The following is a 26,175-nucleotide window of genomic DNA, read 5'->3' as shown; positions in this document are numbered from 1 at the left end:
TTTGGAAAGACTGGGACCTTTTAAGGTCAGGAATCAAGAACAATGGCGGGATAGGCTAATGGTGTGACTGTCACAAAGGCTGGACTGTTGATAACTGATTTCTGATTGAGTTTTACCCTCAGCTTCCTGATTGATTTAATAGATTGCCACAGATGTGCATTCTGATCATTAAAAGCAGATATGACATTTTTATGCAGATGTTTAGATTTCTATTTTTTAAGACTATTATAAGAGTACTCTTAAAGATAAATAATACAATACTTAGCCATTTCTCTGTAAATTCAAATTGCTTACTTTTGAAGTTACGTTGGCCTTGAGAATAATTTCTTTTCTTTAGGTGTACTATAAAATATTTGTTCTAATACATTATTGGGTATCACCTTATTTCAGCACTAAGCTAGAGAAGAAAACAAGAACATGACCACATTTGTGTAATACAATATTCAATAAATTAATGGTCTAGAAGGAAAATATTGCCTTTTGGGAAACAGAGAAAACCTCGAAAATTGAACTATATGTCACAGCAATGAACCTGGGAAGAAAAATATTATCTAGAAGAATCTCATATACTCCATGTTTCTAAATCTTTCTACCCATGCCGAGCCCCTGACCATCTTTGTCCATTCAGAGCATGTAACCACTAAGGAAGCAAAGAGAAGTCTCTAGATTTAGAGAGATGGAGTATGTGAAGGTTACCACTGTGTCACAAGAGACACTCCTGGAAAAGGCCCTCTCGAATCTGGTCAATGTAAGGAAGGCTGTTCAGCAGGTAGGCCATGGCATTTCTCAGTCATCATCATTAGGCCCTGGCTGTAAAATCTCTTGTATCCTGGAGAGCCCTAGCTCCTTCTGTGAGGTCACAAGTGTTGTTGTAACTGGATCTGCCTCTCAGATATTCCTTCAGAACCTCTAAGGCTTACTTATTGGCCTTTAATTCAGAGTGAACAGCCATTTTTGAGGGAGAAAAGGAGGATGAAGAGGTCAGAGATGGAGAGAAGGAAGATGCCCTTCTATCTTGGTGTAAAAAAAGGAAAAAATATGTGGTCCATTGGAGAGCTAAATTAGTCCTGGGTAGGTTTTTAGTGGGTTCCTTGAAGAGACAGCCTTGATCTGAGTCTTCCAAATATGGGAATCAGGAGCTGGGAGCCTCTCAGAAGCATCTGGACTTCCCTGTTCTTATGGCTCCTGGAAATCAGAGAGTTTATATCATTCATTTCATTATTCCAAAAGCAAAGTGTTGGAAAGGACACAGTTGTTTCCTGAGAGCCCATGGCCTTTATTCTTTTTGTCAAGAAGAAAAATGTCCTAAGGAAGAAGGGATGGGCAAGTATCTTGTCTTCAGCTCAGAGTAAACTCCTCCAGGATTATGATCCCTATAGGGCAGTTTGAGTCTGACACTGACATCTGGGAGAGAGAAGTACTTCTAGTTGAGATTTCATCATCTCAGTCTTTCACAAGTATTACTCTAACTACCATTCCCTGACTGTGACCCTTGAGATTTCTGAGTAAATAGTTGAGATTAGATAGCAGTTTCTTTTCTTTTATTTCTTCCATTTTTTTTTTATTTTTTACCAAATTTTATTGCTTTCTTAACTGGATATTTCTGTGTTTACATTTCAAATGTTATCTTCTTTCAAAGTTTCCTGTCAATAAGAACCCTAACTGATCCCCCTACTCTACTTCTATAACCTCCCTTAATTCACCTTGACATTCCCTTAAACTGGGAGTCAGACCTGGGAAGGACCAGTGGCTTCTTCTTCCATTAGTGCCCAACAGGGCCATCCTATGTTACATACGCAGTTGGAGCCATAGTTCTTTCGATGCACAGAATATTGGCTTAGTACCAGAAATCTCTGGTTCTTTGGCATTGCTTTTCTTGTGAAGATGAAAGCCCCTTCAGTTCTTTTGGAGCAATGCCCTTGACGCCCTCCATTGTTGATGTTATTATTATGGTTAGAATTAAGTAGGATTATTTTCATGGAAAATCCCCAGCCAGCTTTATAATACTAATACAAATCTGGTGGTCAAGAAAAATAATAACATTTTAAAGTTGTCCTGCTGACTAATAATATGACAAACCTTTTACATTTCTGATATTATGTCAATATCAGCTGATTCCATGACGACACCAATATTGTATCTTTGGACTGAGTAAATGTTTCTTACTTCTCCCCACCCTATGTTACCACTGTTATGGTATAAATTCAGCCTTGGAGAAAAATAAAATTGTCACCTTGATCAGAGTCTTATCTTAACAACCTACGTTGTTACCCTGGTACCCAGTTCTATTCCAGGCACCCTCAGACCTCTCACTTACAAATGGTACCCAAGGAGAGGCTCTTTGAAGGTGTCCTAGAGGAGAAAGTCATTCCCTGTAAATAGGCTGTTCTGTCTTCTTTGTTTTTGAAAGCCTTTGCTCCCCCTTGGAGTTTTTGCTACCACCCACCACCACCTCCCAGAGCTTCTGCTGAGAGATGGCACAAGCATTCTACAGTAATCTTTTGTGACATGACTCAGGGAGTCACTCAGGACACAATGAATATGGTTAAAAATTTTAAAAAAAATCTTAGATTTTGTAAAAATATTGTCCATAGTTCCCCCGAGGAAGGAGCAATTGATTCAAAAGATAGTATAGAGTTTGTGATAGTTTAATGAATGAGCTAACACTTTTACTGAAGTCTACAATCTGGAGGGAATAAAATTTATGTGCATTTTGGGTACAAGGTTGCCTCTCCTTGTGTGGATGAGCAACCCCACATATGTGGATTAGAAACCTTATACACTCATGCTACTGCTCCGGTCACTTTGTCAATCTATGCTCCGTGGTTGCACTCCAGAAGTGGTTCACTATGGGGTTTTGGTGCATCACAGGGAACTGTACTCCCTCCAAACCACAATTGGTGAAGAGATCACAGGTAATCTCAAACAAGTCAGTCTTTTCTGTTCTGTGTTACTTTCTGTTTTATCTCCATGTCATGTCTCGTCTTTGTTTCATGTTGACTTGTGTTGTCTGCCTCTGCTGTCTGAAAGGTTTGAGTCCCCACTGGAAAAGGTTTAGAGTCCACTCGGTTGTCACTATTGGTCCTGTAAGGGGCTTACGGTTGTGACAGGGTGACTTGCTAGTTTTCACAAGCCATAGGGCCTAGAGGATGCTCTAGGAGGAAAAAAGAATCTAGGGGACACTCTAGAATCCCATTGGGAGGTGGGATCAGATGGTCTTCCTCTTCCCAGAAGCAGCTAAGTTTAAGCTTCATTTTGGGCCAGGTACTGAAGGTAACAGGCATCTGTTGAATTCACTTATAGAATGATTTTTCTTGGTCCTGTTTTTCTATTTTGTTTTCTTTGGTATTGTTGAGTGTCCTTTTTTGGCTTTTGTTTAATTTTTGGGCTTGGGCTGATGATAGTGTTTGAAATCATGGAACTGTTTGCTGTGTTTCTCAAGAAGTTTTACTTGGTCCTCTTGGTGCTTAACTTGGAAATAATTTGCTTGAGAGAAATTGCTTTCTGCCAGGGAGCCTGCCTTATCTGCTGGCCCTATTGCAAGTGAGGAGTTGATCTTCATCATTAAGTCCCTTCCTTGTTAGTCATCATTAACAAAAACACTGCCTCTGATCCTATCACTGCAGCAGTCAGTTCTTGTCCCATGGTCAAAATGCCCCAGGTTAGGAGTCAGGGTAGTCCCTAAAATAGTTTAAGAAAGACTCTGCACCAGACTGCGCGGAACTTTGTTTTGCCAGACAAAACAGGCTTTACTCTAGGATGACATGAGGAGAAAGTGTTGGCACCGGCTCTTCATCTTACACTAATTGGAGGCTGTGGCCAAGGTCATGGTCAATGTTTTTTTTTTTCCATGGCCCTCTAACTAAGTGAGATGGCTTAGTGAAGGGCTACTCCTGCAGTACTGGGAGGGCTATACTTCTATTAAAGATCAGTACTCCACTGTTAGTCATATATTTATTGGTTGTAAGAGGCAGGAAACCCAATGCAATTGTGACCCTGCCTCAGGAATGGCAGCAGAAAGTGTCCTTAAAACCAATTGCCTCTAACTATAGCTTACTCTCTGATACCTGAGGCTTCAGTCGGATAACAACACCTTGGGCAAACCCTCTTCAATACTCAAATGCTACTTTCTCCTGGTCTTTTGGGGGAAGGTCATCAGGCATGTCTGACATGCTGGAAGAAACTTCCCCCCTAAAGCAGATGAACCATAAAATGATTTTGTCAACCACTTGGCATTTACTACTCAGATCCTAACCATCTCCCCATCCTTTTGTTATTAATTCTTACTGGAAGCCTAGTGTCCTTCAGAGGCTGGGTCTCTTGAGAGGCAGAGCCACTGAGCTGACTCTAAGGAGCTGAGCTGAGCTGAGTCCAGAAGGACAGCCAGTAACAGACCAGCTGCCCCTCTGCTCTCATTTTTGTTTCACAGGCACAAGGCTTCTGCTCAATTATGGGCTGGCCTTTTCGCCCCAAGAAAGCTGGCTCATTTAGCTATGTGACTGAATGCTATTTGTCACCTGATAAGGTTGTTACACCTGCTCACATCAGGCCACTCCATAGCACTCTTGCCAGGCCCCTTACAGCTCTTCTTAAGAATTTTATGACCTAAGACACTGTGTACTTTGACTTAAAGTATATCCCAACCTGCTTAATGCATGTCCGAGATTCACATTCTGAAGGTCCTAATTCTAAAGCAAGGGGATGGTGATCCCCCCTAAATATTAAATTTAACTCCACGGTCTGAACCAGGATTGGACAGATGGATATAGTTGGGGTCTTACAATGCTTCAATCAGGAGCTGATATGGAGATTATATTTACTATAAAATTGTTAAAAGTGACAGTGCATTCTTACTGCTTCGCTTTTGGGCACTGATCCAAAGAAGGAGCCCAGGGAGGCACTGAACATGCTGCAAGGTACACATGACTTCATCTTCAGCCTGCACTCCACTGAGAGGACCTGCTTCCTCAAAGATCTGCACTGATTCAAGTCCACTGCCATCGCCCAAGAAGAATCAGTATCCTACCACCCACTCAAGCACAACTAAAATATGTATTCTTCAACAATGCAATAACTTTCATAGGATTTGACTTTTTGGATAATGCAATTATGATTGTTGCAGGAACACAAATTTATGATTTATTCAAAACATGATTTATTTTGAAATATATAAAAATGTCAATCAAAATGTTATTTTTCCTTCTATGTATCAACACATTATTTATTTCTCAGTTATTGATGTTGTACTTTAATAACGTGTGGTTTGCTTATTTCTTATTTGCCATGCATGGGTACCTGTTTATCTCTTTGTCTTTTACTTATATATTTTGGACCTTGGACATTTAATCATTTAACCAGCCTTGTTAAATAACAGGGAGACAATATAGCAACAAACCTATTCACTTATATCATCATAGGCTAACTCTCGATGCCTTGATGAGGGTCAAACTCAAACACAAATCTCCATCTCAGTTCAGGCAAGGACATTTTTGTCCTTCAGTCAAATGGGGCCAACATTCTTTTTTACCTACTGTCCTGATGCGTTTGCTGAAAAACCAAAAAATTGTCACCACTGCATGCTGAGCTGGACAGTCAATGATGGATAATAGAGTGATATGTTCATGAATATGCAGCCTAAGACAGGAGGGCCGACATTAGCTGCTGCCTTATCCCATGATGGGCCCTGGTTACAAGATTCTCTTGGCCATGTGATAAATAACACCCCAACCTAAGACAGACGCAGTTTCCAAGGGGTTCATTCCAGGACATACATGGCCATTGGTCACTTTTACATTTGAATATAAGTAAGGTTATGGTTGACTAGGTTCATGGAAAATCCCCAGGCAGCCGTAGAAGACTAATACAAATTTGGTGGTCAAGAAAAATAATAATATGATAATGTTGTCCTGATGATTAATAATACGACACACCTGTGAACTCTCTGACATCCTTTCAACATCAGTTCTGTGACCAAACGAATCCTGTGATCTTGCCCTGCGTAAATGTTTCTTAGTTTCCTCCCTCCCTCTGTTACCCCTGTTATGGTATAAATTCAGCCTTGGAGAAAAATAAAATTGACACCTTGTTCAGACTCTTGTCTTGGCATCCTTCTTTGCGTCCTTTGTCCCACATTCTCTTCCATGTACCCTCAGAACACTCACTTACAGAGCATTTGTAATCCCTTCTCAAAAATCTACCAACAACAGATCAGTTTTCAGTAAACTCGTTTGCCACTAGCATTCACTTCTGTATTTGATATGTTCTAGGTGTGTCTCTCAGGAAAGATATATATCCGGTACCTGGCAGCATGCACTACATAGCTTCATTAATCATATCTAGTTTTGGTGATATATATATATTCTCCTACACCAATGAGGTTAGGTAGAATTTTAGTATGGATTCTGTGCTACTAGCTCAAGAATGTTGAATCCACAAATGACAATGCCAAATAATCTTACTCCAGTTCTTAGGAACCTATTGAAGTTGAGGTTTAACTGGACCTCAAGTCATTCCTCTCACTGCCCATCCTCATAAGTATTATGTATGGCCTGAAGAAATAATCATGCTAAAACATCCAAAACCCCCAAGACTGACACTGGGAACACAGGTAGGTAGATATGAGAGAACTGATACTTAAATGGAAAGAGAACACATTCTATACTCTATGTTGCCCTTTGTTTTATTGATATCTGCTAATTTTTGGATAAAATAAGCATTTTGGAGTTTATTATTTGAAGTAGGTACACAATATTTTCACTGTTATATTCATTCTACTACTGGACCCACTTTGTTGACAAAATCACTGAAAAAAATAGAAATGAAAACAGATTTTTGATATGATATTCAGGAATATATATAAAGTCCCCTCTCATGGAATGTTCAATTAGAAAATGAAATACAATATTCACTCAATTAAAGATCTGTAGGGTAAATACAGGTCTTTGGGAAACAGAGAAAACCTAGGAAATTGAAATATATGTCACAGGGATGAACCTGGTAATAAAATTATTATCCAGAAGAATCTCCTCCATTTTATGTTCCTAGATGTTTTCTACCCATGCCATGCCCCTGACTAAGTTTCTCCATTCACACCATGTAACCACTAATGAAGCAAATGAAGTCTCTAACTGTTGAGAGATGGAGTAAATAAAGGTTTCCACTGTGCCACAGGAGATAGAACTAGAAAGGGCACCCTGGAATCATGTCAGTGTAAGGATAACTGTTCAGCAGGTAAGCCATGGCATTTCTCACCGACATCACCATTAGACCCTCTTCTGTGATGTCACAACTGCTGTTTTGACTGAAACTGCCTCTCAGAAGTCCTTCAGTACCTGTAGGGTTTACTAATTGGCCTCAAATTCAGAGCAAATTGGGGAGTGATAACAAAGACGATGAAGAGATTGGAAATGAAGAGAAGGAAGCTGTCCTTCTGTCTTGGCATAAAAAACAAGAAAGAAACATGTGGTTTTTGGGAAAGCTTAGTGAGTCCTTGGTAGGTGTTGAGTGGGATCACTGAAGAGATAGCCTTGATCTGAGCCTTTCACATATGGGAATCAGAACTGGGATCCTATCAGAAACATCTGTACTTCCCTGTTGTTATGGTTTCCCTAGTCAGTGGGATTATATCATTCATTTTTTTATTCCAAAAGCCAAGTGTTGTGAAGGGCATATATGTTTCCCTGAGAGGTTATGACCTTTACTCTTTTTGTCAAGAAGAAAAGGTCCTAAGGAAGAAGTAAAAAAGAAGTATTGAGACCCTAGCTCCGAGTAATCTACTCCATGCTTTGGATATCAATAGTACAGTTTGTGCCTGACACTGATATCACAGAGAGAGAAGTACTTGTAGTTGAGACTTCATCATCTCAGTCTCTCCACTAATATTACTCTGAATACCACTTCAGATTTCTGAATCAATATGTGCGATTACTTGGCAGCTTTCTTCTCTTTTATATGTTTCTCTTTTTAGCAAATTTTATTGCTTTTAATAACTGGATGTTTCTATATTTACCTTTAAAATATTATTTTTTTCCAAGTTTCTTGCCCTTCAGATCCCTAATTGTTCCCTTTTCCTACTTCTTTAACCAGTCTTTCTTTCTGTTGACATTCCATTGAACTGGGAGACAAATTAGGGAGGACCAGGGCTTCATTTCCATTGTTGCCCAAAAAGGCCATCCTCAGCAACATATGCATCTGGAGCCATAGGTCAGTCCATGTACTTTCCTTGTATATTGGTCTAGTAACCAAACGCTCTGGTTCACTGGCATAGTTCTTATGTGGTTTAAAGCACCCTCAGCACTTCTAATCCTTTTTGAAAATTTACCAACAAGAGGTCCGTTTTCAGTTCACTGGTTTGCTACCAGCATTCACTTCTGTATTCGACATGCTGTATCTGGGTCTCTCAGTAAATATTTATATCCAGTTCCTGGAAGAATGCACTTCTTACCTTCATCAATTTTATCTAGCTTTGTTGGCTGATGTATACATATATACATTTGGTGGCTCCTACACCTAAGTGTTTACGTGGAAAGTTAACATGGATTCTGCCCAACTATGTCAAGAATGTAGAATTCACAAATGACAATTTCAAATAGACTCTCTCCTGTTTTTATGAACCTTTTGAAGTAGATGTTTAACTGGTCCTCGAGACATATTTCTCCCTGCCCCTCGTCCAGTATCTTATGTTTGGCCTTAAGAAAGAATCATGGTAAATCATCCTACCCTCAAGTCTGGGCATGCAAACACTGGAAACTAGATATAGTGTACAGGAATGACCTGTGAATAAAAATATTGTCTAGAAGAACTTCCTACACACTGGACTTTTCTCTTCTTATGGTTCCTGGAAGACAGTGGGTTTATATCATTCATTTCTTTATTAAAAAAGCCAAGTGTTTGAAAGGCATATTTGTTTTACTGAAAAGTCATGACCTTTATACTTTGTCAAGAAAAAAAGGAACTAAGGAAGAAGGAAAAAACAAGTACTGTGTGCTTATCTCTGAGTAAACTCCATGCTTTGGATATCTATTGTGCACTTTGTGTCTGACACTGATATTTGGGAGAGAGAAGTGCTTCTAGTTGAGACTTGATCATCTCAGTCTTTCCACTAGCATTACTCAGACTACCACTTCAGATTTCCTAGACAATATGTGTGATTACTTGGCATCTTTCTCTTCTTTTATGTCATTCATATTTTTAGAAAATTTTATTGCTTTTTTTAACTGGATGTTTTCTCTATTTACATTTAAAATATTATTTCCTTTCCCAGTTTCTTCCTTTAAGATCCCTACCTGTTCCCTTTTCTTACTTCTATAACCAGTCTTTCTGTCCATTGACATTCCCTTGTACTGTGAGACAAATTAGGGAGGACCAAGGGCATCATCACCATTATTGCCCAAAAAGGTCATCCTCTGCCACATATCCTTTTGGAGCCATAGATCAGTCCATGTATGTTCTTTGTTTATTGGTCTGGTATGAGAAGGCTCTTATTTATTGGCATTGTTGTTCTTATGGGGTTGAAAGCACCTTTAGCTCTTCTAATCCTTTTTTTAAAATTTACCAACAAGAGGTCCGTTTTCAGTTCACTGGTTTGCTACTAGCATTCACTTCCATATTAGACATGCTGTATCTGTGTCACTAGGTAAATATGGAAGAATGCACTTATTAGCATTATCAATCTTATCTAGTTTTGGTGGCTGATGTATATAAATAATTTTGGTGGCTTCTACACTTATGTTGTTAAGTGGACTGTTAACATGGACTCTCCCCAACTATGTCAAGAATGTAGAATTCACAAATGACAATGCAAATAGACTCCCTCCTGTTTTTTTTTTTTTTCTTTTTTCAGAGCTGGGGACCGAACCCAGGACCTTGAGTTCGCTAGGCAAGCACTCTACCGCTAAGCTAAATCCCCAACCCCTGCTGTTTTTATGAACCTATTGAAGTAGACATTTAAGTGGTCCTCAAGCCATTCTTCAACCCTGCCCATCATCTGGAAGATTACATTAGGCCTTAAGAAAGAATCATGGTAAAACATCCTAAACACTCAAGTCTGGCCATGGTAGCACTGTAAGATAGATAGGGTAATACTGGCATCAAATGGGAGTAGAGAACCAAATTCAAAAGTCCATGTTGTCCTTTGCTTTCCTGATGTCTGGTAAATTTTTGATAAAATAAGGATTTGGGAATTCATCATTTGAAATAGGCACACGGTATTTATACTGTTGTACTCACTCTATAGCTGGGCCCCCTTTGTGACCAAAATCATTACAGAAATTTTAATTGGAAAACAGAATTTTTGATTACACATTGAGGAACATTTATATAGTCAAGGAATTTATAGTAAGAAATTGAAATACAATATTCATTCAATTAAAGGTAGTTGAGAAAATACTGGCCTTTGGGAAATAAAGAAAACCCAGAAAATTGAACTCATTGTCACAGGAATGATCCTGGGAATAAAATATTGTCTTGAAGAATCTCCTACACTCCATGTTCCTACATCTTCTCTACCCATGCCAATCCCCTCTCTAACTTTCTCCATTCAGAGCATGTAACCACTAGTGAAACAGAGAGAAGTCTCTACTTTAGAGTGATGTAGTACATACAGGTTTCCACTGTGTTACCGGAGACATACCTCATAAGGGCACTCTCGAACATGGATAATGTAAGGAAAGGTGTTCATCATGTAGACCACCATAGTACTCAGTGACATCATCATTAGGACCTCCATGAAAACTCTCTTATAACCTGGTGAGCCCTACCTCCTTCTTTTGTCATGACTGCAACTGCCTCTCAGATTTTCCTTCAATACCTCTAAGGTTTACTAATTGGCCTCTTATTCAGAGACAATTTGTGAGTGATAACAAAGAGGATGAAGGATATGAAATGGGGATAAGGAAGCTGGCCTTCTGTCTTGGTATAAAAAACAAGGAAGAAATATGTGGTGCTTGGGAAAGCTTAGTGTGTCCTTGTTAGGTGTTGAGGGGTATCTCTGAAGATATGTGGTTTCCACATAAGGGAACCAGGAGCCAGGAGCCTCTCAGAAGCATCTGGACTTCCCTGTTCTTTTGCTTTCTGGAAGTCAGAGAGTTTATATCATTCATTTCTTTATTCCAAAACTCAGGTGTTGTGAACGGCACAGTTGTATCCCTGACAGGTCATGGACTTTATACTTTTTGTAAAAAAGACATAGGTACTAATGAAGATGGATAAGTATTGTGTTCTCAGCTCAAAGAAACCTCTTCAATATTCTGGATACCCTATATTGCAGTTTTTGTCTGACACTTTTTTTTTATTAAATTGAGTGTTTCTTATTACATTTCGAGTGTTATTCCCTTTCCCGGTTTCTGGGCAAACATAACCCTAATCCCTCCCCTTCCCCTTCTTTATGCATGTTCCCCTCCCCATCCTCCCCCCATTGCCGCATTTCCCCCAACAATCACGTTCACTGTGGGTTCAGTCATAGCAGAACCAAAGTCTTCCCCTTCCACTGGTTATCTTACTAGAATATTCATTGCTACCTATGAGGTCAGCCTTTGTATAGTCCTTAGGGATAGTGGCTTAGTCCCTGGAAACTCTGGTTGCTTGGCATTGTTGTTCAAAAGGGGTCTCGAGCTCCTTCAAGCTATTTGAGTTCTTTCTCTGATTCCTTCAACGGTGGTCCCTTTCTCAGTTCAGTGGTTGACAGTTATATCTGGGAGAGAGAAGAGCTCTGGTTCAAACTTCATCATCTCAGTCTTTCCACTAGTATTACTCTGTCTATCATTTTAGATTTCCAAGTCAATAGGTATGATTAGTTGGCAGGTTTTTTTTATATCTTTCATTTTTTATCAAATTTCATTTCTTTTGTTAACTGAATTTTTTATATTTACATTTAAAATGTTATTTCCTTTCCCAGTTTCCTGCCCATAAGATCCCTAACTGGTCCCCCTCCCCTTCTTCTATAACCGCCTTTACTACTCCTTGACATTACCTTGAACTTGAGGTCAAACCAAGATGAACCAAGGACTTCTCCTTCCATTGGTGCTCACCAAGTCCAACCTCTTCCACATATGGAGTTGGAGCCATAGCTGTGTCCATGTACATTCTTTTAATATTGGTCTAGTATCAAAAAGCTCTGATTCATTGGCATTGTTCTTCTTATGGTGTTAAAGCCCCTTCAGCTCTTGTAATCTTTCCTGCACATCTACAAACAAGAAGTCCATTTTCAGTTCACTAGTTTGCCACTAGCATTCACTTCTGTATTTGGCATAATATAGCTGTTCTTCTCAGGAAATATCTATATCTGTTTCCTGGAAGAATTCACTTCTTAGCTCATCAATCTTGTCTAGTTTTAGTTTCTAATGTATACATATGTACTTTTGGTGGCTCGTACAGCTATGAGTTTAGCTGGAATTTTATCACTGATTCTGCACATCTAGGTCAAGACTGTAGAATGCACAAATGGGAACTCCAAATAGATTCCATCCTGTTCTTTGGAAACTACTGAAATTGAGGCTTCACTGGCCCTCAAGTCATTCCTCTCCCTACCCAGCCTCCTATATCTTATGTTTGGCCTTAATAAGGACTCATGGTAAAATATCCGAGACCCTCAAGTATGGCAATGAAACACAGGAAGGTAGATATTGCAGAAGTGATATCAAATGGGACTAGAGAACCGAATTCTATAGTCCATGTAGCACTTCTCTTTATTGAAGTCTGGTAATTTTTGGATAAAATAAGGATATGAGAGTGTGTCATTTGAAGCATGTACACAGTATTTACACTGATATACTTACTCTATTGTTGGGCCCCCTTTGTTGCCAAAATCATTGCAGAAAATGAAATTGGAAAACAAATTTTTTGAGTACACATTCAGGAATATTATAAAGTCCCCAATCATGGAATGTACAATAAGAAAATATAATATAATATTCATTCTATTAAAGGACTATAGGGAAAATCCTAGAGTTTGGCAAACAGAGATATCTGAGAAAATTGAACAAAAGACCATAGGAATCGACCTGGGAATAAAATTATTATCCAGAAGAATCTCATCCACTCTAGGTTCCTAAATCTTATCTACACATGCCAAGCCCCTGACTATCTTTCTCCATTCAGATCATGTAAACAATAATGAAGCCAAGAGAATTCCCTAACTTTAGAGCGATATAGTATGTAAAGTTTTCCACTGATTCACAGGAGACACTCCTGTAAAGTGCACCCTTGAATCTAGTCAATGTGAGTAAAGCAGTTCAGCAGGAAGTCCATGGCAATTCTCAGTGATATCATCATTAGGCCCTCCTTAAAAAAAAATCCTGTATTCTGCAGAGACCTAGCTTCTTCTATGATGTCACAAGTGTTGTTGTGACAGCAATTTAATCTCAGATTTTTCATCAGTACCTCTAGTGTTAACTAATTGGCCTCTAATTCAGAGTAAACAGATATTTGAGGGGGGAGAACAAAGAGCATGAATTGATCAGAGATGAGGAGAAGGAAGGTGGCCTTCTGTCTTGCTAATAAAAAAGGAAGAAATGTGTAGTCTATGGGAAAGCTCTGCGTCCTGGGTAGGGATTGAGTGGGTTGGCTGAAGAGATAGCCTTGTCCTGAGCCTTCCACATATGGGACTATGGAGCAGGGAGCCTCTGAGAATCATCTGGACTTCCCTGCTTGTTATGGTTCCTGGATATCAGAGAGTTTATATCATTAATTTCTTTATCCCTAAAGCCAAGTGTTAGGAAAGGAATGTTTGTTTACCTGAGAGCTCATTGCTCTTATTCTGTTTTTCACAGAAGAAAAAGGTCCTAAGTAAGAAAGGAAAGACAAGTATTATGTCCTCAGCTCAGATTAACCTCCTCCATAATTTGAATTCCTTTATTGCAGTTTGTGTCTGACACTGACATAAGGGAGAAGGGAAGGACAATTATTGTGTCTTTGCTCACAGAAAATTTCACCATGTTTTGGATATCTATAGTGCAGTTTGTGTTTGACACTGATATCTGGGAAAGAGAAGTGCTTCTAGTTGAGTCTTCATCATCTCAGTATTTTCACTAGTATTACTCTGACTATCCTTCCTTGTCAGTGACTTTTTAGATTTCTCAGTCAATAGGTATGATTAGCTGGTCATGCTCTTTCATATAATTTCTTTCTTTTTTTATTTTTCACCAAATTATATTCCTTATTATTAATTGGATATTTCTATATTCTTATTTCAAATGTTATTTCTTTTCCCAATTTCCTGCCCATAAGATCCATATCCTGTCTTGTCCCCTTGTTCTACTGCTCCCCTTACTGCCCCTTTACATTCCATTGAACTGGGAGTCAAACACAGGGAGAACAAATGGTTTCTTCTTCCACTGATGCTCAACAACGACATACTCTGTCTCATATGCTGTTCGAGCCATAATTCTGTCCATGAACCATTTTTGAGTATTGGTTTACTACCAGAAAGCACTGGTTCATTGACATTGTTGTTCTTATGCGTTTGAAAGCCCCTTCATCTCTTGTAATCCTTTCTCAAAATCTACCAACAAGAGGTCCATTTACTTGTTTGCCATTAGCACTCGCTTCTGTATTTGACATGATTTATCTGTGTCTCTAAGGAAAGATCTGTATCTATTTATTGGGAGAATGCACTTCTTAGCTTCATCATTATTATCTAGTTTTGCTGGCATATATATATATATATATATATATATATATATATATATATATATATATATATATATATATGCTTGATGGCTGCTACAGTTATGACATAAGGTGGAATTTTAACATGGATTCTGTGCAACCAGGTCAAGAATGTAAAATCCCCAAAGGACAATGCCAAATAGACTTCCTCCTGTTCTCATGAACTTATTGAAGTTGAGGTTTCACTGGTCCTCAAGCCATTCTTTTCCCTGCCCATCCTCCTGCATCTCATGTTTGGCCTTAAGAAAGAATCACGATAAAGCTTCCAAAACCCTCACATCTGGCACTGGAACACTGGAAGGTAGATACTGTAGTGTTGATATCAAAAGGGACTAGAGAAACGAATTCTATACACCATGTGGTCCTTTGCTTTTCTGATGTCTGAAAATTTTTGAATAAAATAAGGATTTGGGAGTTTTTCATTTGAAGAAGGTACACAATATTTACACTGTTATACTCACTGTATAGATGGGCCCCTTTGTTGCCAAAATCATGGCAGAAAATGGAATTGGAAAGCAGAATTTTTGAGTACACATTCAAAAATATTCATAAAGTCCCCTAACAAGGACAGTACAATGAGAAAGTGAAACACAATATTTATTCAATTAAGGTCTGTAGGGAAAAAACTGGACTTTGGGAAACAGAGAAAAAAAAATGAACTGTATGTCACAGGAATGAATCTGGGAAAAAATAATATCTAGAAGACACTCCTCCTGTCCATATGCCTAAATCAGTTTTACCCATGCCAAGCCCCTGACTAACTTTCTCCATTTACAGGATGTAACCACTAATGAAGCAAAGAGAAGTCACTAGCTTTAGAGAGATGGAGTACATAAAGGTTTCCACTGTATCACAGGAGACACTCCTGGAAAGGCCACCTTTGAATCTCGTCATTGGGAGGAATGTTTAGCAGGTATGCCATGGCAGTTCTCAATGACATCATCATTCGACCCCACCTGAAAAATCTCTTGTATCCTGGAAAGTCCTAGCTTCTGCCATGATATCACAAGTGTTGTGCTGAAAGCAACTGCCTCTTAGATATTTTTTCAGTACCTTTAGTGTTTACTATTTGTCCTCTAATTCAGAGTAAACAGTCATTTGGGAGTGAGAAAAAGAAGGACGAAGAGATCAGAGATGGAGAGAAGGAAGCTGGGCATTGTCTTGTTATAAAAAATGCTAGAAATATGTCGTCCATGGGAAAGCTCAGTGTTTCATGGGTAGGTGTTCAATGAGTTCACTGAAGAGTTATCCTTGATCTGAGCCTTCCACATATGAGAATCAGGAGATTAGAGCTTCTCATATGGTCTTCCCTACTTTTTATGATTCCCGGAAATCAGAGAGTTTATAACATTATTTTATTTATTCCAAAGCCAGGTGTTGGGAAGGGCAGAATTGTTTTCCTGAGAGCTCAACATTTTTTTTTCATTTAGCCCAGAAGAAAAATGTCCTAAGGGAGAGGGGAAAGTCAAATATTGTGTCCTTAGCTCACTGTATACTCCTCCATGCTTTGGATTCCTATAGTGCAGTTTGTGTCTGACACTGATGTCTGGGAGAGAGAAGAGCTTCTATTTGAGACTTCACCATTTCAGTCTTTCCACTAGTATTACTCTCCTGAGAGTGACCCTTTAGATTTCTGAGTGAATAGATGTGATTAGCTGGCAATTCTCTTTTCTTTTAATTTGTTTTTATTATTTTTTAAATTTTATAGCAAATTTTATTGCTTTTTTGAATGGGATATTTCTATATTTACATTTCAAATATTGTTTCCAATCCCAGTTTCCTGTAGGTTAGGTCCCTAAGCGGTCCCCCACCCATTATTCTATACTTCCTCTTACTGCCCCTTGACATTCCCTTGAAATGGCTATCAATCCTAGGGAGGATCAAGGGCTTCTGCATCCATTGGTGCCCAAAAAGCCATCCTCTGCTACCTGTGTATTTTCAACCATAGGTCTCTCAATGTACAATCTTTTAATATGGGTTTATAATTGGAATGCTCTGGTTTATTGCCATTGTTGTTCTTATGGGGCTAAAAAACCCTTTAGCTCTTGTAATCCTTTCTCAAAATCTACCAACAATAGGTCCGTTTTCAGGTCACTGGTTTACCACTAACATTCACTTCTGTATTTACCATGCTCTAGCTGTGTTTGTCAGGAAATATATATATATATATATATATATATATATATATATATATATATATATATATATCCGGTTCCTGGCAGCATGCACTTCTTAGCTTCAACAATCTTTTCTAGTTTTGGTGGCAGATATGTTTATCAATCTATATCTATATCTGTATCTGTATCTGTATCAGTATCTGTATCTTTATCTATCTATCTATCTCTATCTCTATCTCTATCTCGATCTCTATCTCTATATCTAATCTATCTACAGCTTCTTCAGCTATGATGTTAGACATAGATTCTGCATAAGGAGGTCAAAAATGTAGAAGTCACAAATGCCAAATAGACTTCCTCCTGTTCTTATGAACCTATTGAAGTTGAGGTTTCCCTGGACCTCATGCCATTCCTCTCCCTGCCCATCCTCCTGAATTTTGTTTTCCTTGAAGAAAGAATCATGGTAAAACATCCAAAACCTGCAAGTCTTGCACTGGGAAAACAGGAAGTTAGATATTACAGAACTGTAACTTAATGGGACTTCAGAACCGCATTCTATACTCCATGTTGTCCTTTGCTATAGTGATGTCTGGTAATTTTTGGATAAAATAAGGAGTTTTGAGTTTATCATTTGAAGTAGGTATACAATATATAAACTGTTATATTCACTCTATGGGTTGGTCCCCTTTGTTTACAAAACCATTGCAAAAAATTGAATTCGTTAACAGAATTTTTGAGTATACTTTCAGGAATATACATAAAGTCCCCTATCAAGGAATGTACAATAAGAAAGTATAATACAGTGTTGGGGAATTAGGTCAGTGGTAGACCACTTGCCTAGCAAGCTCAAGGCCCTGGTTTCAGTCCCCAGCTCCAAAAAAAAAAAAAAAAAGAGAAAAAGAAAAAGCAAAAAAGAAAAAGAAAAGAAAATGTAATACAATATTCACCCAATTAAATGTCTGTATGGAAAATACTGGCCATTGGGAAACAGAAAAAACCTAAAAAATTGAACTTTATGTAACAGGAATGGACCTGGGAATAAAATTATTATCCAGATGAATCTCCTCCACTCCATGTTCCTAGATCTTTTCTACCAATTGCAATCCCCTGACTAACTTTCTCAATTCAGAGCAGGCAACCACTAATGAAGCACAAAGAGGTCTCTAATTTTAGAGAGATGTAGTAAGGAAAGGTTTCCACAGTGTCACAGGAGACTATCCTGGAAAGAGCACCGCCAAATCTGGTCAATATAAAGATAGCTTTTTAGCAGGTAATTCATGGCAGTTCTCAGTGACATTATCATTTGTCCATCCCTGAAAAAATCTCTTGTATCCTGGAGAGCCCTAGTTTATTCTGTGATGTCACAAGTGTTGTCCTGTATGCATCTCCCTCTCTGATATTCCTTCAGTACCTCTAGGGTTTACTAATTTTCCTATAATTCAGAGTAAACAGTTTTTGGGAAGGGGAACAAAGACTATGAAGAGATCAGAGATGGGGAAAAGGAAGCTGGCCTTCTGTCTTGGTATATAAAAAAGGAAGCAATACCTGGTCCATGGGAAATATACATGAGTCCTGGGTAGGAGCTGTGTGGGTTACCTGAAGAGATAGCCTGGATCTGAGCCTTCCACATATGCAAACCTGGAGCTGGGATTCTCTCAGAATTATCTGGACTTACCTGCTTGGTTCCTGGAATCAGAGAGTTTATATCACTAATTTCTTTATCCCAAAATCCAAATGTTGGGAAGGGTGCTGTTTTCCTGAGATCTCATCAATTTTATTCTTTTTTCCCAGTAGAAAAGCATCCTAAGGAAGAAGGGAAAGGTCATTATTCTATCCTCAGCTCAGTGTAAACTCCTCCAAGCTTTGGATTACTACAGTGTGCATTTTGTGTCTGACACTCATATATGGGAGAGAAAAGTGCTTCTAGTTGAGAATTCATGATCTCAGTCTTTCAACTAGTATTGCTCTGTCTACCATACATTGACAGTGACTCTTTATATTTCTGAGTCAATAGGGGTGATTAGCAGCCAGTTTTCTTTTCTTTAATTTCTTTCATTTTGAATATTTTTTTTGCTTTTAATTCCATACTTCTGTATTACCTTTTCCAGTTTCCTGTCCATAAGATCTCTAAGTAGTCCCCATCCAATTCATCTAAAACAACCCTTACTGCCCCTTGACATTCCCATAAACTGGGAGCTAAACCTAGTGATGAAACCAAAGGGCTTCTCCTTCCTTTGGTGCCCAAAAAGGCCATCCTCTGCTACATATTCAGTTTGAACCTTAGGTCTGTCCATATACATTCTTTGAATATTGGTTTAGTACCTGAAATATCTGGTTCTTTGGCATTGTTCTTCTAATGATTTTAATGCCCCTTCAGCTCTTGTAATCGTTTCTCAAAATCTACTAGCAAGAGGTCCGTTCTCAGTTCACTGGTTTGCCACTAGCTTTCATTTCTCTATTGGACCAGCTTTCGCTGTGTCTCTCAGGAAAGATCTATATCCTGCTCCCGGAGGCATGCAATTCTTAGCTTCAACAGTATATATATATATATATATATATATATATATATATATATATATATATATATATATATATATATATATATATATATATGTGGCTCATACAAGCCATGAGATTAGGTGGAATTTTAACATGGATACTTTGGAACTACCTCAATTATTTAGAATTTACAAATAAAAATACCAAATTGACTTCCTTCTGTTCTTATGAAACTAATAATGTTGAGGTTTTCCTTGACCTCAAGCCATTGCTCTCCCTGCTCAATCTCCTGACTCTTATGTTTTATCTGAAAAAAAGAACCATGTAAAACATCCAAAACCCTCAAGCCTGACCCTGGGAACACAGGAAGGTATATATTAGCTATCTGACATCTAAAGGTATTACAGAATCTCTTTCTCTTGTCCATGTTGTACTTTGCTTTACTGATATCTGATAATTTTTGGATAAAAAAAAAAGGATTTGGTAGTTTATCGTTTGAAGTAATTACATAGTATTTACCCTGTTATATTCACTCTTTGCCTTGGCCTCCATTGTTCTCAAATTCATTACAAAAATATTGAACTGGAAAACAGAATTTTTGAGTACACATTCAGGATATATATATATATATATATATATATATATATATATATATATATATATATATAATGTGCCCTTTCAAGGAATGTACAGTCAGAAAATGAAATACAATGTTCACTCAATAATAGGGCTGTAGGGAAAATCCTGGCCTTTGGGAAACAAAGAAAAGCGAGGAAATTGAACTGAAGGTCACAGGAATGGAATTTGGATTAGAATTATTTTTCAGAATAATCTCCTCCCTTCCATGATCCTAGATATGTTCTACCCATGACAAGCCCCTGACTAAGTTTCTCCATTCAAAGCATGTAAACACTAGTGAAGCTAAGAGAAGTCTCTAGTTTTAGAGAGATGAATACATAAAGGTTTCCTCTGTTTCGCTGGAAACCCTTCTTGAAGGGGCACTCTCAAATCTGGCCATTATAGTTCAGCAGGCAAGCTAAGGCAGTTCTCATTGACATCACCATTTGGCCCTCCCTGAAAAATCTCTTGTACCCTGGTGTGCACTAGCTTCTTCTGTGATGTCACAAGTGTTGTCATCACAGCACGGCCTAAGGGTTATTCCTTCTGTAAATCTAGGTTTACTAATTAGACTCTCATTCAATATAAACAGTCATTTAGGAGGGAGAACAAAAAGGCTGAAGAGACCAGAGATGGGGAAAAGGCAGATGGCCTTCTGTTTTCATTAAAAAATAAAAATAAAAAAAGAAGAAGAAATATGCCATCACTGGGAACGTTCAGAGAGTCTGGGGTAGGGGCTAAGTGTGTTCGCTGAAGAGAAGCCTTGGTCTTAGTTTTCCACGTTTCAGAATCAGGAGCTGGGAGCCTCTGAGAAGAATCTGGACTTCCCTGTTGTTATGATACCTGGAAGTCAGAGAGTTTATAACATTCATTTATTTATTCCAAAAGCCAGGTGTTGGGAATCATACAGTTGTTTTCCTGAGAGCTCATGCCTTTATTCTTTTTGCCCAAAAGAAAAAGGTCCTAAGGAAGGAGGTAAAGACAAGTATTCTGTCCTCATCTCAGAGGAATCTCCCACATGCTTTCCATTCCTATAATGCAGTTTGTGTCTGACACTGATATCGTGCTTCTAGTTGACACTTCATGATATCAGCCTGTCCACTAGTATTACTCTGACTCCCATTCTCTGAAGGTGACCCTTTAGATTTCTGAGACCATTGGTGACATTAGCCTGCAGTTTTCCTATATTTATTTCTTTCATTTTTCTTTATTTTTTTCTAAATTCTATTGCCTTTTTAAATGAATATTTCTATATTTACATTTCATATTTTTTTCTTTCCCAGTTTCCTGCCTGTAAGACCCGTTACCTGTCCCCCTACCCTTCTTGTATAACCTCCCTTACAGCACCTTGACATTCCCTTGAAAGGGGAGTCAAACCTACTTTGGACAAAGGGCTTCTACTTCCATTGGTGCCCAACATGGCCATCCTCTGTTACATATGCATTTGGAGTCACTGGTCTATCCATGTACAGTCTTCAAATATTTGTTTAGTACCAGAAAGCTCTGGTTTGTTGAAACAGTTCTTATTGAGTTGAAAGCCCCTTCATCTTTTGTTATCCTTTCACAAAATCTACCAATGTGTCGTCAGTTTACAGTTCACTGGTTTGCCACTAGGATTCACTTCTGTATTTGACATGGTCTAGCAGTGTCTCTCTGGAAAATTCTATATCCGGTTCCCGGCAGCGTGCGATTCCTAGTTTCATTAATCTTACCTAGTTTCGGTGTCTGATTTTATATATATATATATATATATATATATATATATATATATATATATATATATATATATATATATATACACACATACACACATGCACACACACACACACACACACACACACACACACACACACACACATACTTTTGTTGGCTCCAAGAGGTATGATGTTAGGTGGAACTTTAACATGGATTCTGGGAAACTAGGTCAAGATTGTAGAATCCACAAATGACAATACCAAATAGACTCTCTCCTGTTCTTATGAATCTATTGAGTTGAGTTTTTTTTTTTTTTTTTTTTTTTTTTTTTGGAGCTGGGGACCGAACCCCGTGTTTTGCGCTTCCTAGGTAAGCGCTCTACCACTGAACTAAATCCCCAGCCCCTGAAGTTGAGTTTTTTTTTTTTTTAATTTATTTAATACTTAATAATAATTCTTTGGTTTCCGGTCAAACATACCGGAAACCTCTCCAGGTAAATTAAGAGACTTAGAAAAGAAATAGCATTTTAATAGAAGTGCACATGTCAAACAAGATACAATAAAATCCCGAAACTCTACTAAGATGGTTACTATGCATTCCTATGTCCTAAGGTTTCATCAACATGGTATATAAAGAGAAGGTATATATCAGAAAAACAAATTCATGGTTTTTTTTTCATTTTTAACATTTTTTTAAAATTTTTTTTAATTTATTTAATACGTAATAATAATTCTTTGGTTTCCGGGTAAACATCCCCCTCCCCCCTACCCTTCCTTATGGGTGTTCCCCTCCCAACCCTCCCCCCATTGCCGCCCTCCCCCCAACAGTCTAGTTCACTGGGGGTTCAGTCTTAGCAGGACCCAGGGCTTCCCCTTCCACTGGTGCTCTTACTAGGATATTCATTGCTACCTATGGGGTCAGAGTCCAGGGTCAGTCCATGTATAGTCTTTGGGTAGTGGCTTAGTCCCTGGAAGCTCTGGTTGCTTTGCATTTTTGTAAATATGGGGTCACAAGCCCCTTCAAGCTCTTCCAGTTGTTTCTCTGATTCATTCAACGGGGGTCCTATTCTCAGTTCAGTGGTTTGCTGCTGGCATTCGCCTCTGTATTTGCTGTATTCTAGCTGTGTCTCTCAGGACCGATCTACATCCAGCTCCTGTCGGCCTGACCTCTTTGCTTCATCCATCTTGTCTAATTGGGTGGCTGTATATGTATGGGCCACATGTGGGGCAGGCTCCGAATGGGTGTTCCTTCAGTCTCTGTTTTAATCTTTGCCTCTCTCTTCCCTGCCAGGGTATTCTTGTTCCCCTTTTAGAGAAGGAGTGAAGCATTCACATTTTGAACATCCGTCTTGAGTATCATTTGTTCTAGGCATCTAGGGTAATTCAAGCATTTGGGCTAATAGCCACTTATCAGTGAGTGCATACCATGTATGTCTTCCTGTGTTTGGGTTAGCTCACTCAGGATGATATTTTCCAGTTCCAACCATTTGCCTACGAATTTCATAAAGCCGTTTTTTTTTTTTTTGATAGCTGAGTAATATTCCATTGTGTAGATGTACCACATTTTCTGTATCCATTCCTTTGCTGAAGGGCATCTGGGTTCTTTCCAGCTTCTGGCTATTATAAATAAGGCTGCGATGAACATAGTGGAGCACGTGTCTTTTTTATATGTTGGGGCATCTTTTGGGTATATGCCCAAGAGAGGTATAGCTGTATCCTCAGGCAGTTCAATGTCCAATTTTCTGAGGAAACTCCAGACTGATTTCCAGAATGGTTTTACCAGTCTGCAATCCCACCAACAATGGAGGAGTGTTCCTCTTTCTCCACATCCTCGCCAGCATCTGCTGTCACCTGAGTTTTTGATCTTAGCCATTCTCACTGGTGTGAGGTGAAATATCAGGGTTGTTTTGATTTGCATTTCCCTTATGACTAAAGATGTTGAACATTTCTTTAGTTGTTTCTCAGCCATTCGCATTCCTCAGCTGTGAATTCTTTGTTTAGCTCTGAACCCCATTTTTTTTATTAATTTGAGTATTTCTTATATACAGTTCAAGTGTTATTCCCTTTCCCGGTTTCCGGGCAAACATGCCCCTCCTGCCTCCCCTTCCTTATGGGTGTTCCCCTCCCAACCCTCCGCCAATTGCCGCCCTCCCCCATAGTCTAGTTCACTGGGGGTTCAGTCTTAGCAGGACCCAGGGCTTTCCCTTCCACTGGTGCTCTTACTAGGATATTCATTGCTACCTATCGGGTCAGAGTACAGGGTCAGTCCATGTATAGTCTTTAGGTAGTGGCTTAGTCCCTGGAAGCTCTGGTTGCTTGACATTGTTGTAATTTTGGGGTCTCAAGCCCCTTCAAGCTCTTCCAGTTCTTTCTCTGATTCCTTCAACGGGGGACCTACTCTCAGTTCAGTGGTTTGCTGCTGGCATTCACCTCTGTATTTGCTGTATTCTGGCTGTGTCTCTCAGGAGCGATCAACATCCGGCTCCTGTCGGTCTGCACTTCTTTGCTTCATCCATCTTGTCCAATTGGGTGGCTGTATATGTATGGGCCACATGTGGGGCAGGCTCTGAATGGGTGTTCCTTCAGTCTCTGTTTTAATCTTTGCCTCTCCCTTCCCTGCCAGGGGTATTCTTTTTCCTCATTTAAAGAAGGAGTGAAGCATTCACATTTTGATCATCCGTCTTGAGTTTCGTTTGTTCTAGGGATCTAGGGTAATTCAAGCATTTGGGCTGATAGCCACTTATCAATGAGTGCATACCATGTATGTCTTTCTGTGATTGGGTTAGCTCACTCAGGATGATATTTTCCAGTTCCAACCATTTGCCTACGAATTTCATAAACTCGTTGTTTTTGATAGCTGAGTAATATTCCATTGTGTAGATGTACCACATTTTCTGTATCCATTCCTCTGTTGAAGGGCATCTGGGTTCTTTCCATTTTCTGGCTATTATAAATAAGGCTGCGATGAACATAGTGGAGCACGTGTCTCTTTTATATGTTGAGGCATCTTTTGGGTATATGCCCAAGAGAGGTATAGCTGGATCCTCAGGCAGTTCAATGTCCAATTTTCTGAGGAACCTCCAGACTGATTTCCAGAATGGTTTTACCAGTCTGCAATCCCACCAACAATGGAGGAGTGTTCCTCTTTCTCCACATCCTCGCCAGCATCTGCTGTCACCTGAGTTTTTGATCTTAGCCATTCTCACTGGTGTGAGGTGAAATCTCAGGGTTGTTTTGATTTGCATTTCCCTTATGACTAAAGATGTTGAACATTTCTTTAGGTGTTTCTCAGCCATTCGGCATTCCTCAGCTGTGAATTCTTTGTTTAGCTCTGAACCCCATTTTTTAATAGGGTTATTTGTTTCCCTGCGCTCTAACTTCTTGAGTTCTTTGTATATTTTGGATATAAGGCCTCTATCTGTTGTAGGATTGGTAAAGATCTTTTCCCAATCTGTTGGTTGCCGTTTTGTCCTAACCACAGTGTCCTTTGCCTTACAGAAGCTTTGCAGTTTTATGAGATCCCATTTGTCGATTCTTGATCTTAGAGCATAAGCCATTGGTGTTTTGTTCAGGAAACTTTCTCCAGTGCCCATGTGTTCCAGATGCTTCCCTAGTTTTTCTTCTATTAGTTTGAGTGTGTCTGGTTTGATGTGGAGGTCCTTGATCCACTTGGACTTAAGCTTTGTACAGGGTGATAAGCATGGATCGATCTGCATTCTTCTACATGTTGCCCACCAGTTGAACCAGCACCATTTGCTGAAAATGCTATCTTTTTTCCATTGGATGGTTTTGGCTCCTTTGTCAAAAGTCAAGTGACCATAGGTGTGTGGGTTCATTTCTGGGTCTTCAATTCTATTCCATTGGTCTATCTGTCTGTCTCTGTACCAATACCATGCAGTTTTTAACACTATTGCTCTGTAATACTGCTTGAGTTCAGGGATAGTGATTCCCCCTGCAGTCCTTTTATTGTTGAGGATAGCTTTAGCTATCCTGGGTTTTTTGTTATTCCAGATGAATTTGCAAATTGTTCTGTCTAACTCTTTGAAGAATTGGATTGGTATTTTGATGGGGATTGCATTGAATCTGTAGATTGCTTTTGGTAAAATGGCCATTTTTACTATATTAATCCTGCCAATCCATGAGCATGGGAGATATTTCCATCTTCTGAGGTCTTCTTCAATTTCTTTCCTCAGTGTCTTGAAGTTCTTATTGTACAGATCTTTTACTTGCTTGGTTAAAGTCACACCGAGGTACTTTATATTATTTGGGTCTATTATGAAGGGTATCGTTTCCCTAATTTCTTTCTCGGCTTGTTTCTCTTTTGTATAGAGGAAGGCAACTGGTTTATTTGAGTTAATTTTATACCCAGCCACATTGCTGAAGTTGTTTATCAGCTTTAGTAGTTCTCTAGTGGAACTTTTGGGATCACTTAAATATACTATCATGTCATCTGCAAATAGTGATATTTTGACTTCTTCTTTTCCGATCTGTATCCCCTTGATCTCCTTTTGTTGTCTGATTGCTCTGGCTAGAACTTCAAGAACTATATTGAATAAGTAGGGAGAGAGTGGGCAGCCTTGTCT

The 26,175-nt window shown here is 38.9% G+C and overlaps 1 long non-coding RNA gene across 1 annotated transcript in view; it reads left to right on the top strand.

The window, feature by feature from the left end:
- LOC147998015 (uncharacterized) overlaps positions 1-26,175 on the top strand; it is a 268,242-nt gene that overhangs the window by 38,530 nt on the left and 203,537 nt on the right. The window contains exon 3 of the long non-coding RNA XR_015647439.1: positions 15,442-15,577. This is a non-coding gene — a long non-coding RNA (uncharacterized LOC147998015). The remainder of the gene's footprint in view (positions 1-15,441; positions 15,578-26,175) is intronic.

The sequence above is a fragment of the Rattus norvegicus genome, chromosome Y (genome assembly GCF_021556685.1).
Source record: "Rattus norvegicus strain SHRSP/BbbUtx chromosome Y, alternate assembly SHRSP_T2T, whole genome shotgun sequence".
NCBI lineage: Eukaryota > Metazoa > Chordata > Mammalia > Rodentia > Muridae > Rattus > Rattus norvegicus.
Note: the sequence above shows the minus strand (reverse complement) of the source record. Positions and strands in the feature narration are given on the sequence as shown.